We start from the raw sequence: 13,788 nt of genomic DNA on the forward strand, positions 1-13,788 counted from the left end.
ACCCTGTGGCCTGTGATGGCTGTGTGTGTGCTGTGTGTGTGTGGTGTCCTGTGTGTTGTGTGTGTATGTGTGTGGGTGCCGCGCGTGTGTGCCATGTGTGAGGTGCAGCGCGCCGCGTTGTGGTGTGTCGCGCGTACATTGCGTGCGTCCTGCGTGCCGGCGTAAGTTCGTGCGTAGTTCGTGCGTGCTGTAGCGCTGGTGCGTGCGGTGCGTGTGTGCTGCCTGTGATGGCCTGGGTCGTGCTGCTGGATGCGTGTGGCTTAGTGTGATGTGATGTGTCTCTCGTGGTGTGGTGTGTGTCGTGGTGGGTGCTGTAGCTGTGGAGGCGACGCGCGTGCGGCGTGCGTTCGATAATTACTAATATCAAAGGCAACGAACGAATGTGCATAGAAATAAAACATGCTGCTAAATAATTACGAGAAATGCGCAAAGAATATGCTAAAAATACAAGATGAAGTTCCTTAAACATCTTATTTGATTTTTCTCCTTTACGATAAAGCGTTGCGGTGAACGCTAGCAATTAAACCGATAGTTTTGGTCAACGCACTAAAAGTAGCCGATGAGCGATTGATGATGACGAGTTAAACGAGTTAGCGGAACACGGACTGCGGATAATAAGTACCCTCTCACCCAAGATGTCAGCTTACTGTTTGCCAAAGATCATGTGTGAATCATAAGTAGTGCTGGAATCTTTTATTATGTGATACATTGACGATAATCAATCTTCTATGAAACGTAAGCAAACGTAAGACTTTAATATACTATGAGTATTACGTACTATGACTGGTTATACGAAATACTGTAAAAAAGCCGTAGTATACGTAATTCTTTCTTTACTGGGCAGAGCACATGTTTTCCTGACCGAAATTCAGAAATCACTCAGACAGTGAACATTACGACACTGTTACCTAATGTAGAACACTACAGTAATACTACCCTCTTAAACTAACCTTATTATTAGTCTCTCAAAGTCTCAGTGACTTATTGAAAACGGAAAGCGCCAAAAAGCTCAAATTAGAGAGATCAAACTGAATTGCCTGCTTAGAAAGCCTCAATTTGCCAATGACAGTACCAAAGCAGTAAAGGTCTAAAATCTGGAAGAAAATTCCGAATACTCCGTGAATACGGAACAACTAAAACACACTAACACATGACATGCGTTTTCACTGTAAGTAACACAGATATACCCGGGTAAAATAATTTCGATTTTAAGTTGAAACTGTGATTCCTTTAAACAGTTGGATCGAGCTCATCTCAGTACATCTTTCTCGGAATAATCTGATAAAATATCATGCAGAGCTTTGGTACCACGTTGGTTGCTAACCACGGCCTCACGTCGCAGTTACAAGTAATTCCTATTCGCGTTAATTGTTGCTACCTGCTGACTCATCAAGAGCCTTGATGTTGCCAAATAATAGAATTTAATGCATTATTCAACAGTAGCATTACGAAAGTGATTTAGGACACTTGATTTGTTATTATAATTCTATATAACTAATATACTGTAAATTTTGCCAACAATGATTCGCAACCATCCAGGTGGCTCAGATCGTTTTTACTTTTTAGATGCAATATTACAAATGACCAGATCTAATAGACCGGGGGGGGGGGGGGGGGGGTCATGTTTTGTAGTATATGTAATAACACGAGATTGGCGCGGACGAACAGTGGGTTCGCGTAACGCACGCGGAGATCGCAGTCAACGCCAGACACTCGTGGCATTCGAAGAGTGCCTTGAGACTGGTGCGTATCATTTCCCGTCCAAGCACTAACTCCCTGCAGCGGTGCCAACTAAATTATCTGTCGCTCACTAATCATGTATGAGCAATCCTCCAGACGAGTCTACCGCAAGAATGACAGGATACGAACCCCTGTTAATTAAATTGACTACTTCCACGAATATTCTATGCTTTATATTTGTAAAATGTTTGTAGCAAATTTTTTTACATTAAAGTACTAGTACTAATGCCGACTAAAATGATCCTCAAATCTTACCTGCATAATATATGTTCCTCAACTAGTTAAAAGATCCAAAAACCTTCCAATTTGAATATACATACTGATCACGAGCATTAAATGCTTGTATTGCGGCTATGTAGCGAGTAACGAATGTTTGTTAACATCGAACGGAATAGCCAAATAGGAAGTATAATGCAACGCAATTTAACCATACAAAGTGAACAGAATCACTTACATTTTGTGAACACATGTGGACATAATTTTTTTACTTTGCGATTTAAGCCGTATTACTCTTTATGAACTAATTGACATTAAGACACTAAACTCCCTGAGGGCTGCCCAATGAAATTTTTGTCCTCAATAATGGGAAAAACCACTGAGTAGCAACGCTTCGAGGAGCAGGATCTACCTGCGGGAGAACCTGACGCAGACGAAACATTCCTCAGGTAAATTTTTTCTGTTGTAGGTTGTCGGATAATATGTGTCAAATACCCAGGGACGAAATTAACGGCAAGACGTCCGGAGCTCACATACTCCCTGATTTACTGCCCGGACTCCCTGGATTGACCATTATGCGAGTCCGATGTGACTCATGAAAATTCTGCTCTATATAACTAGTTCGATTCCAGAGCATGGCCTTTGGAATTACGGTATTTTTCAGCTAATTTCCCAAAGAAATGGGCAGCGTGCACCCGCAAGAATCTTAAAACAAGATGCAAATCTCAGACTGAAAACTACCTCGTTTTGCTGCGCGACTCCCCTGTTTTGAATGTATGGAGTGCCGTTCTGTACTCCCTTGTTCAAACAAGTTAATTTTCTACCACGAAATACTGTGTCCATATATTGCGTCAGAGACCGTCTCCTACCTGCCGTGGTAGCTAGAGGGCAGACGAACCAACAGTCACCCAGCCGCGTTAATTTTTCCGTGATCGTATAGGTCGTCGGGCACTTCCGGCGCGAAGCAGGCTCAGGAGCAAACGCAGCGAAACGCATGGCAAAGGCAAAGCAGCTTGATGGCGCACGAATCAGCAATCGCTCGTGAGACCATCGTGCAGGAGAGCTCGTGCACAGGTTGACAGGGCCATCTGGACAAAATTCTAGTTGTCTGTCCCCCGACCATGATTTGTTTAGTGAGGTAGGTACGGGTAAGTACTTTTTTTTGTGAGCATAATCAGTTATTTTACAGTGAGCTATTTTCGTGGCGTCGGTCGCGAGGACAGCAAACATTAATTTTTTTAGGAGGCCTGACAGGGCGACGAATTTTGCAATTTTAGCAACTTGCCGAAAAATCGCGAGTGCCTTAAAAAAAGCTACGTACTTAAAAGTGGAAGTGTCCTAACGTCCGCGGCCGCCACAGTGTCTTGAGCGAGCGTGTGGCGACAAAACTGCGAGTGCCTAAAAATTACGTGACAAAATGAGATTCATCTAACGTGCAATTTTTTTGGAAGTGATCAGACATTATGAAAGTGTTTAAAGCAGGTACGGTAAATAACGGCGAATTGAACTTGTTTAGGCATTTGACCGACCAGTCTGACATTTAATCATGAAATATATTCTGTTCCGTGATCGACAGTGATAAATGTATTGCGTGTAATGCTATAAATTTCCACTCGCAGAACATAGCAAAGTGCTTATATTTGTACTACTCGACAATTTCTCAAATATTGACACTCATTGTGCGTGTTAGCAATCAGGGAGAATTCGAGCCCTGGCGTGATCCACTATTTTGCAGTCTCGCCGCGAAATCGGTGACAGTAGCGCATATTGCCCAACGTGACCGCTGAAATTTGGCTGGTTAGCGCTGTGGGAGGTGTGTCGTTGCGTCGCAGCAGTTGCTGTGTGTGAATTTTAATGATCATAACTCGCATATTTTCGTATTTCGTAGCATCTTCCGTTTACCATTTATTGATGTTTATTTTGCTTTATCATGTAGTGAGGAATAAATTAGTTGGGAATAAATTACTCTACCTCCCCCTAATCTCTCCTGCTTACCACTCTCACAACAAAAGGTATCTATATTATTGTATTGCATTGCATTTCATTGTGTAGCGTCTGTGTCTGCTGCCAGTGTTCTCAAACGTCCTTTGCTAAATCATAATTTCACTACTAGCCAAGATGTATTTGCTTTAACTTATTAACCTATGTGTTTATCTACACGAAGTGAGTCACTCCGCAGAGTCTTCTTCCGTTTGGAAGGTATATTTATTCATAGGCAACGCATTCCAACAATTCATCTATCACCTGTCCTCGTTAATTCACATGTCTACTATTTTACTAGCGAAATGGAAATGAAAAATTCTTATCCCTGCAGGTCGCCTCGAAAAGATGGCGCTCCATCTACCGAGGTTGACAAACCAATGGCAAACCGAAAAGACCTTCACAGCCGGAGCACATCTTCGTCTGCAGTGTATAGAAACAGTGAAACGGTGAAATGCAATCCACTCCATCATCTCGATGTAATCTGCAATCGTATGTGATACGTTAACCCCCCCCCCCCAGCCCACCCCCGTCCTGATCAATCTATGCGTGGTTATGCGTGTTTTTCGCCCCGGGCCGGACACGAGGCTTTCGTGAGTCCGGCTGGTTGCGCCGTTGGGCGGTACCGTCGCGGCCTCTTGTGTTCAGACACGGGCCGTCAGCCATCTTCACACAGAGCGACAGTGAGCTGAACGTCGTGCGGCTGACAGGTCCGATCGCTGCTCTCACAAACGCAGAACGACTCATCAGCGTAGGCATGGCAGCGAGCACGACCGGACCAAACGTCGCGCTGATGCAGTGAAAGAAAGCACCTCTGAGGATCCGGCTATCAGTGATGAATTAAACCATTATACGTATTATATTAGATAATATATATATAAAAACAAACTCAGGTAAGAATAAGGGAGTTTAAAGTTAATTGACGAGACCTATTCGGAGATTACATCTCTGCATCAGTCAAGCCAGACAGTTGTGGAAACTAGCAATCAATAACTCAAAACAAATACACTGCTTATACAGAATCAAAAATGAATGATGCACACAATTTTGCGCAGTGCCGTAAATTGCACACGTTGGCAACGCCCGCGGGCGATTGTCTGAATCATTACATTTTTCGATTATCTATAACGCATCCTGTATTTGGCTTGTTGATTATTTGATTCTTATTCAATGTCTGCTTGGACCTGATGAAGAGATGTAATCTACGTAAAGCTCGGTCAACGAATTTAAACTTTAAACACCTATCATTCGTTCACCTTGACTTTGTTATTTATCTACATGTGTTTCGTGTGTGACTTACTGTCTAATATATATAGATTTTTTTTTTTAATTTTTTTTTTTTTTTTTTTTTTTTTTTTTTTTATGTATATAGCTAATAATATATGATATGTGGATGATTCTCACTACCGTCAGTTTACCCAGGCAACCAAATCTGCTTTGTTCATTGAATAAAGTAGAAATATGATTCATTTCAACCTCCATTTTATATTTTCTCTTGTAATCAGATTTCGTTTCCGGCTGACAGACATCTAACGCGTGGGGCGGCGAAGGAGAACAATGTTTCAGTAGAAATGTTGTATAAAAGAAAAACAGTTTTTATAATACTATTCAGCTGCAGCAATGTCCGAGATTACGCCCTGTCGGATCTTGCTGGACTGCCATAGGGTGAGAAAACACGACAAACCCTGTGTGATTCATAAACTAAGCTGAGTCAGATTCCCCCCGACCCACCGTGACACAATCAGATACCCGCCTCGCAAGCTATCGCCTGCGTGACATCAACAGGAGTGGAGCCACTGTACCCCATGTTGCTTGCTCACTTCAGCCAGGCGGCCCACAAGCGCGGATTCGCGTTCTGGCTGATCAGCACGAACAACCGCCGCCAGCACGGCGATCATGGAAATCAGGGCAGATGACCGCGCGAGATCAGGGGAGTAGGAAAATCCAACGCCTGTTCATTCATTATCGGATCGTCGTGAGTGAACAATTTTTTTCTTTGACGATAGACGTGTCATTAAACGAACAGCGATGTTCTTGCGGAGATGAATTGTTTGTGTGATGCTATTGTCTTGTTCACGGATTGGATTCGCGTTCGGTTGGCGATGTTCCTTGTTTTGTGTATTGTGTTCATTTCCGTTTAGCGTGGTGCGCTTGCGCTCGTTTATATTCGTTCTGCGATGTCTTCAGATCCGTCTTTCAACTCCCGCACAAGCGAATAACGTTTCCGCTCTGCTACTCTTTTTATATGTGCAATAGCAAATTACGTTGGATGACCACATTCAATTTCCTGAAAGTTAATCGCGATGGCCCCCGGCCCCCCGTCCTTTCTTCACGTTTCTGTATATATGTATGCAGCTATGCGTGGCTGCTTACCACGACCGACCTTTCGGTTTGCGGTGGTAAGACCAGCGCGCCGGAGTATTTTCTTGAACCTTCACCCGTTCCTGCTATACTATGCTCATGCAGCTTATGCGTTGGTACATACCTCAGCGACCGCGCAGACCACAAACGTTTCGCTTCCACAGTAGTGGCTCCTCTCCCTCATTGTCTATTTCGGCCGCAGCAACACTCTCTGGAATGTACCCGCGATCGAGCGTGGCTCTGTCGGGCGAACGCACCATCCATACAACTGTCAAACGGCGCGCGAACCCCCTACCGACGTCGTCAGCGACGGTCACCAAACGAATAGCTAGCGGTGGCCGCCGCCGTCACGGAGGAAACCTACTTCACGATACTTTGCCGGCATTCACTAAAGGGTGAGCCGTGCACGAAAACTTACCTCCATTATCAGGACTCAATCGTCAGTCAGACAAATTAGACGATCCCGTTTAAAGAAACTGGTTTTTTTAAACGCTCACCTTGACATAGTTCAGATGCCCCCCTGTAGAATCGCGTGGATCGTCCGGTCCGTCGATCGGTCGGCATCAGGTCAACAGCTTGGGCACAAATCTGTAAGAACCCGGCAACAGCGCTCGACGTTACGGTCGACGCACTATTCGCGTCCAGTTGGGAGGGGATCACTCAAACGACGGTCTGGGTCATGCCGAAGCTGCGGGGCAAAGGCGGGTCAAAGCCGTCCAACCGGGTCCAACGAGCGTGCTCAAAAGAAGGGAACATTACAATCTTACCACTTAAAGGATATAGCGGGGAAAATGCAGAATTGCGGCAACAAATCTAACACGCTCGACCTAGGCTACGTGATAGTCGGGTGCCTTATAAGCCATCCATGTAGGAAAAGAAGGCCATCACTATGTGCCGAAGAATTGGAGGTCACAGGTCAAAGGTCGAATGGGCATCCAACGGGCAGAAGTTCTAGACATTTCTGGGACATGGTCCTGACGAGGCGATGAAAACTTTTTTTTTCTACGCCGGCATACGGCATTCTTATATGGCACGATCTATTGAGAAGCGACATGCAAATATCGACTTCTGGCTGACTGATGGGCGAAGAGATAATTGTCAGCATAACTTCTTGACCCTGGCTAAGAGTGAGGGGTTGAAGCATGGACTTGCTTGACGTCTGTTTTCAGACAAGAATTGTACTGCCGAGGTTTTGCTAGTTGAATCATTACATGCCTGGCATGGATGAGGTACCTTACCAATGTTACTGTGACGAACTTTCAAAAGCTAAATTTGCGTTAAGGGAAGGGTCATGCTCCTTAAATGCGTTGATAAACTTCCATGATATGGACCATGTCTGTGACTAGTTCAGTTATGGGTTGACATTGTCAACCGTACTGCCATTGCCAGTGGCCTACTGCCAGTCCTGGCGGCGATCCGTGGGTTGTTGTCACGGTGCGACTTTTTGCCTTAATGGCCCTATACAGGCTTGGAGCTCTCCTATTGACGCAGCTGTACCTAACAGGGCTTGCGTAGGTGAACATGGTGAGTGGTTAGCCTATTCTGCTCTTGCAGATAGTGTGTTGCTATCGACGTCATGATGGGGAGCTTCCATCTTTTATCTGAAGACACTAAACGTACGCGCCATTCGTAGGCAACTTTCATAACGATCACCAGACGAATTCTATAGCTTGAGAAGCGTTCCTCGGATACATCCCTGTGCATTCCATGTTTACGGCGTGTATCGTGAACACATTTGGAACTAACCAGGTTCATACCTAGACAACCCACCATATTCCCACAGAGTCACCGCCAGTAGCGTTAGCATGAGCGCTGATCGTCTCTGCGGACTGTTAGAAAACCAAGCTGACCCAATAAATTTCTAAAAAATTTTTGATTGTCTACTATATACAAGACTACAGTCAAAATTATCCATACTCTTCTCAAAAGCTACCATACACCATACTGCCATGCCACTCCCTGATGGCGCGAGGACGGGCTGCTATGTCCTGGCCATATATACCGTGTCTTTATATCTCTACGTTTCTTTCCCCCCACCGCCCTCTTTCATCTTCTTTTTCCCTCCTGTTCTGCTTCTCTCCTTGCGTAATCGCATCGCTCGTCTTCGTCGCAGTTCCCCTCTACATTCATCTCTGCCTCTCCATGTCTACTCCCTCTCCCATTTCTTCCATCTCTCTCTCTCCCTCAGCGCCTATGGCAGCCCGCACGCCCTCCCTCTGCTCTCATCTATAATCTCTGCGATCTTTCTCTACTCTCGTCATGCTCATGCGGCTCTACTCCTGGCTCTAGCATCCTCCCTCTGTCATTCGCTCGCCTCGTCTCTTCCCTTCACCTGCTCTCCGGCGTCTGCTCTCTATCCATTTCCTCCCATCTCTCCCTCCTCGTTCTACTCTATCATCCTCATCGCCTTTCTACCCACACTTGTTCATATCTAATCCTCCCCCGCTCTCCACTCCTCCTCAACTCATCCTCGCGCTGGGTCTATCTATCTCCAATCTCTCTATGGCTATTCTCCTCCTCACTTACTCTCCCCTCTCTCCCTATCTATCCTCCCTCCAGTCTCTGATCTATCGCCCTCCTCCCTCTCTCTCTCTCTCTCCTCCATCTCGCTCCCCTGTATATATATACTAGACCTATAATCCGTCGTTCCCTCCTCCCTCATATCTCATCTCCCCTCCCTCGGGACCTCTCTCGGTCGTAGGGGCTTTGCTTCCTCACATCTTCCCACACCTCCCTTCTTCCTCTCTCGATACTGCTATCCTCTGCGTCCACTCTCTCGTTGCCTTCTCTCTAGTCTATCTCCCTCGCTCCCTTGTCTCATTCGTCCTGTCTCTCTCTCTTCTCTCTCCTCTCTCCTCTCTCTACTCCTCTCCTCAGCTCGTTCGGGATGTCTTCCGCCCCCCCTCTCTCTATCTCCCTTCTCTCTCTTCTCTCTTCTCTCTTCTCTCTCGTCTCTCTCTGCCTCATCATTCGTCCTCTCTCCATCTGCTCCTCCTCTCTGCTCTTCTGCTCTCTCTCTCCTCTCTCTCCCCCCTCTTCTCTCTCTCTCTCTTCTCTACTCTCTACTCTCCTCTCTCATATCTCCTCTCTCTTCCTCTCCATTCTCTCTCTTCCTCTGCTCTGCTCCTTCTCCCTCCTCTCTCTCTCTCTTCTCTCTCTCTCGCTTCTCTCTCTCATCTCTCTCCTTCTGCCATCCTCTCCTCTCTCCTCTCTCTCTTCCTCTCTCATCCTCTCTCTCTCTCTCTCTCTCCTCCTCCTCTCTCTCTCTCTCTCTCCTCTCTCTCTCTCTCTCCTCTCTCTCTCTCTCTCTCTCTCTCTGCTACTCTCTCTACTCTCTTCTCTCTCTTCGTTCTCTTCTCTCATCATTCGTCTCCTCTCTCTCCTCTCCTCTCTCTCTCTCTCTCTCTCTCTCTCTCTCTCTCTCCTCATCCGTCTCTCTCTCTCGTCCAAACAATCTAGGCATCTGGAGGGCCGACGTCAGCACCGAGAGCGGCGCGCGGGTCTGGGAAGCACCTGCGCATCGCCGCATAGGAGACGGCCAACGCACGTGCTGACGACGCTCGACGCCGCAAGTGTCACGTGACCTCGCTCATCGACCGGCATCGACTTCGAAGGGCGGCGTGTCGCAGGTACGAAGGGAGGGGGCCTGTCGCAGGTACGAGGGAGGGGCGCTGTCGAGGTACGGGCGGCGTGTCGAAAGGTACGGATGCGGGGCACTGTGTCAGAGGACGAAGGGGGCACCGAATAGGCGTCGAGCCGTACGACGCATGGGGCAGGTCTGTCGAGCGACCGACTCCGGGGGCGTTGTTGTGAAGTGTGACACCCGCTGACGCCCCAACGCGCCACCCGCGCGACAGCTACCCGCCCCCCGCCCCCCATCTCCCCGGGGGGCGTTGTCCGAGGTAACGAGGGGGCAGCCCAGTCGAGCAGTGGGGGTGCCGATCGAGTCGGAGGGGGGAGGTGGCCGTCGAGGTACGAGGGGAGCCGTCCGAGGTGTTGGGGGTGCCGTCGAGATGTGCGGGAGCATGGACTCGCTGTACGAGTTTTTGCGGGTACAACGCGTTCACGGTTACACCGTCACGAAGCGATTGACACTGTACAGAGAGGTAAAACGCTGTAAGATGTTCTCCGCCTCTGCAGTCCCCCACCAGGGTGTGTGGTCTGTGGTAGCCGGGCCCAACAATCCAAACCATCGCCCAGGGCACATCCCCCCGTTCATACCTCCCACACCTCTTGTCACTCGACATCTCGAACGCGATGTTGACTGTGATAGAAGCTTAAAGAAGTGTTTGACAATCAACCGGCGGATCGCGTTATCCTCACGATCGACACCCTCACGCCATACAATCATTCTGTCTACTCCAATCTCGATTGTGCCTGTAGCGTAGACATATCTTACACTATACTTGTACACATCTTCCATCTGAGTAAGGCCAGTATATCCCACTGTCACGCGTAATGGAGAAAGAGCGACACCATCTAGTGTTCCACTACGGCACAATGTGGCGATCACTATAGCACTTCATCCTCTCATCTGTCTCATCTCGCAGCGACCCTGGGTGGTGCCACACCACCGCTCTGCACGCAGAAACCACGTACTGTGCGTGTGATGGCTGAGATTGCCGCTTGTGTTTTCCGGTGAACCAGCGCTATCGGGACGGGTCCTGCTGCACAAGCTTTGCCTCGCCCTCCCCGAAGGGTCTGGACGAGAGGCAAACCAGACCCAGACACCACGCGCAGTTAGTCCTCTTCGAGTCCACTGCACCTCCAGCCTCTCCCGACGCGAGTCCTGTGCAGGAATACAGAAAGGTACGAACGTAGACGGACCCATGCTGAGCGCAATTCCAGTCAGAGTTTACACACACACACACACAAAGTACGAGAACATAACATAACATAGCGAGTTACATAATGCAGTCTTCTTTAGTCTGTAATGCACGCTTTCAATGGTGCTCGCGCATGCGCAATATCTCACGAGAATAACAGTAATTTGCCAAAATTATGCATTTAAACTGAAGAAGAGTTATCCTAGCAAAGATATATATAATAAAATTTAATCAGAATTATGAAATAATCACACTTAAGAAATGGGGAAAAACCCGTGCATGTAAGGTACCCACTGCATATATACCAGTCAGTACACAATCTGGCTACGTTAGTGTTAGCGCATGCGCAATATCTCAACAGAGGATCGAGTTATATTTTGTACAGAATATGCATTTAATGTGGTTAGGAGGTATCTCAGCATAGATTTATGTTATAAATTCTTTTCAGGAAACCTGTGTTTATAATTGGGAGAGCGCCCTAGCCTGTAGGGTGCTAAACTACTACTTCACCCCTCCCATCCTCCCCCTTGCCTACCTTAATTGTCTCTCACTCAGCATCCATCTTTTTCTACCGCACCTCAACTACCTTCCCTGCCGCCTTTCCTCAGTCTCCCACCCCTCTCTCCCTCGGCAAGCTATATATTATGCAGTATTTTTTCAGTCCGTACTGCACGCGTACGCCTTCAACCTTGCTCGCGCATGCGCAATATCTCACGAGAATAACAATTAATATTTTGCAAAAGTTATGCTATGAAGAGGAGTTATCCTAGCATAGATTTATATAATAAATCTCTATCATTAGACATCACTTAAGAAATGGTGGGAAAAACCTTGCACGTATGGTACCCGCTGCATATACCAGTCAGTACACAATCTGGCTACGTTAGTGTTAGCGCATGCGCAATATCTCAATAGAGGAGTTATATTTTGTAAAGAATATGCATTTAATGTGGTTTAATAGGGGGTATCTCAGCATAGATTTCTGTTATAAATTCTTTTCAGTGGACCTGTGTTTATAATTGGACGAGCACCCTAGCCTGTAGCGTGCTAAACTACTACTTCATCCCCTTCCATCCTCCCCCTTGCCTACCTTGTCTCTCGCTCAGCATCCCTGCCGCCTTTTCTCAGTCTCCCACCCCTCTCTCCCTCGGCAAGCTATATTATGCAGTATGTTTTCAGCCCGTACTGCACTCCTTCAACGGTGCTGGCGCATGCGCAATATATCCCGAGAAGAACAATATTTTGCTAAAATTATTCATTTAACCGAAGAGTAGTTATCCTAGCATAGATTTATATGATAAATTTCTATCATTAGACATCACTTAAGAAATGGTGGGAAAAACCTTGCATGTATGGTACCCGCTGCATATACCAGTCAGTAATTGTTGTTGTTGTTATTCATTTATCCTCCTGCAGCCTGCTTCACGAGGTCATGGTCACAATGTATACCCTCTTTGTATCGTTAGCTACCAGTGTTTCCTCATAGTAATTGGTTTTTTGGTTAACAACGGAGTGTCTGTGGCTAGATTACTGGGAGGGACTCAGACAGGAATCTGGAGAGGGCCTGTTTGATGATGGCATCCATCTCTGGTGTTAGATTCTTGTTTTCCCCAGTAAGGGTGGCAATGTCAATTGTCCGATGGGTTCGCAGTCAGTGCACATCTGGCTTTACGCGTTTGCTGTGGTTTCAATGCATTTTGTCTGAAATCCACGACCTTACTTGGGAGTGAATTCTCCGGAATCTGAGCGTTGATCCAACCAACACGAGATGAAGATACACACCATTTCTTTAATTAATTAATATATTTAAGTAGATCCTCGAAACTTTTCGGCGAGAAACAACAACCAAAACATTTTCCCGCGATCCTGCTACAACCGACTCCGCCCCCCCCCGGACGGTTGCTCAGGCATCGCTGGTTAATCTCTCCCACCTCCCACATAAGAGAAGATGCATATCCGAATAGATTCGCTCCAATACAGTGACGAATATGCGCCTTATTCGCATCACGCACATCGTTCGTTGGGAGACAGGGGTGTGTGGAAAGTCGCCCCTAACACGTCATTGCGGGGCGGGTGACGTACAGCGCTTCCAACATCCCCGGAATAGTCGGTCAAAAATATACTTTTCACTCGCCGCGTCAACTCTTCTTCTTCTCTCTTTCTTTCTTACTTTCTTTCTTCTCTGCTGCTCAACTTTGCAAAGATCCATCTTGACTCACGTCGCTCACTGCGAAAGAGTCGCGGTCGAAAAACAAGCAACAACGCGTTCGTGGTTTCCCTCTACTACTGACCCGGGCAACGCATAAGCATTTCTCTCTGCAGACACCGCCTAAGAAACAGTTCGTAGTACAAGAAATCGCGTTCTCCGTGAAACGGTGACGTCTAGCTTAGGCTCCCCTCTGTCGACGGCGTGTAATGATCTCTCTGACACACCAGCTGCGACGCGTCTGTCCAGTCTATCCCTGACACACTGGCTGCCGATAGTGTGAATACATCGGCACGAGTGGCACCACCCGAACTTCCACATAATTCCTATTAATTTAACGCGGGTGACATTGCCCAGCTAATTTCCTCTCACTCGACGAGAACAGAACGTGAATAATAATGCGCGAGTATTACTCCCCAAGACAATTTTATTTTATCATAGACAATTTATTTATTTTAT

Source organism: Priapulus caudatus, unplaced genomic scaffold, assembly GCF_000485595.1.
Source record: "Priapulus caudatus unplaced genomic scaffold, Priapulus_caudatus-5.0.1 Scaffold557, whole genome shotgun sequence".
Classification (NCBI taxonomy): domain Eukaryota; kingdom Metazoa; phylum Priapulida; class Priapulimorpha; order Priapulimorphida; family Priapulidae; genus Priapulus; species Priapulus caudatus.